The sequence below is a fragment of the Octopus bimaculoides genome, chromosome 25 (assembly GCF_001194135.2).
Source record: "Octopus bimaculoides isolate UCB-OBI-ISO-001 chromosome 25, ASM119413v2, whole genome shotgun sequence".
NCBI classification, from domain to species: domain Eukaryota; kingdom Metazoa; phylum Mollusca; class Cephalopoda; order Octopoda; family Octopodidae; genus Octopus; species Octopus bimaculoides.
In genome coordinates this window covers 21,590,388-21,592,153 of record NC_069005.1, presented here as the reverse complement: position 1 = coordinate 21,592,153, position 1,766 = coordinate 21,590,388, and the positions used below count along the sequence as shown (strand labels likewise).

General features: G+C 27.6%; 1 protein-coding gene across 10 annotated transcripts in view; it reads right to left on the bottom strand.

Annotated features, from left to right (window-relative positions):
* Positions 1–1,766, bottom strand: part of LOC106880568 (kinesin-like protein unc-104) — a 305,280-nt gene that overhangs the window by 232,363 nt on the left and 71,151 nt on the right. For all 10 annotated transcript variants that reach the window (XM_052976565.1, XM_052976570.1, XM_052976569.1 and 7 more), the window contains one exon: positions 1,277–1,465. The gene's annotated coding sequence lies outside the window, so the exon portion shown is untranslated. The remainder of the gene's footprint in view (positions 1–1,276; positions 1,466–1,766) is intronic.

Here is a 1,766-nt window from a genome sequence, read left to right as displayed (position 1 = left end):
TCAATAAAATAAGTACCGACTGAGTGCTGAGATTGATGTAATGGACTATCCCCCCTCCCATAAAATTTCAAGCCTTCTGCCTATAGTGGAAAGGATTATTATTATCATAATTATTATTATTATTATTATTATTATTATTATTATCATTGATGTTATCAATATTAATAAGGTGAAGCCCTAGAATCAGACAGTCCTGTACTTAAGTCATTTTAATCACTTAAACCTCCTTCCTCACGCAAATCTTTCAATGAACATTCTATTGTAGTTATTATTATTATTATTATTATTATTATTATTATTATTATTATTGCAGTTGTTAATAATGATGCTGTAAAAAGCTATTTTTTGTTTTTAATTAACAATAATTATTTATTTTATACTGTCATTATCAAGATTAATAACAATAATATTAATGTGTTTAACATTAACATCGTAGACGTTGTCGGGATTGTCGTCACCTTTATCACAGTCGACATTGTCATCAATATTTTTTCAACCATATTGATCATTTGGAAATTTTGTGACATTATTGGTACATTTAAGTAAGCAAAAACGCAAAAAGGTTTTAAAAAAGGGGACAGAAAAAGTGAGGAAAATAAAGAAAAGAAACCTAAAAAAACATCAGAAGGAAAATCTATTCTTTTAGTCACGAGTATCAATCAGCCTAACTATTGGAGTGCAACATCGACATCGTTTTATATCATCGAAAGAAATTAGTTATAAATTAACACAAAAACATATTCATTATGATTCTTCTTTTCAGCATATATTACACACACATACACACTCACACACAAATAAATTCACAAACAATGGAATGAAACTAAAAGAAAATTATATGTTCTGTTCTTATAATGTAATAACAAATGAAACATCAAGCATTAAGAAAAAACATTAAATGATTCAGATTGCATATAAAAGCATGAAACTATTTATTAGTAGTTCTTTTAGTTATGTATCAAATTGATATATATATATATATATATATATATATATATATACACACATACACACACATATACACATATGCATACACACTCAGACACACCATCTTTACTTGTGTAGAAGTCACAATAGTTCATATTTGATTTTTAACTGAGAAAACAGGGGTACAACATATATAAGGAGCAGAGCTAAAAAAACAATAAAGGGCAAAAATTTTGTACTGTGATCTAATACAAAATTAGGGATGCAACTTATACACAAGTGTGAATTTTATACATGAATAAATACTTTGTGTGTGTGTGTGTGTGTGTGTGTGTGTGAGATATCTCACCTGTTTGAAGAACTGAAGTCCTCCCAAAACTAGCATAAGAAACAAAAGTTTTGGGGAGTAGAGGCTGGTCTCAGTGACACTTGCCAGAAGTGTCTCTTGGCATGTAATTAACTATTCCTACGAAGCAAGTGAGGCAGGTGATGATGTTTGATTCAGCATCTTATCAATATGTTAAATGCTTTCTCCATCCTTTTGAGAAAAGAAAAGAAAAGAGAAGAAAAAAATATATAAAATTAATAAACTGAAGCAATAATATGTTAGGCTTATAATCAAAATGAAAATGAAACATACAAATGCATGTATTACATATACAGCAAAAACATTATATGTAATATGGGTATGTATATATATGTATATATATGTAATATATATATAATCACACATGCACAAGACACATACATAGACATAATGGAAGTCAGCTCAACAGTGAGTATGACTATTGCTTTATATATATATATATATATATATATATATATATATATATATATAT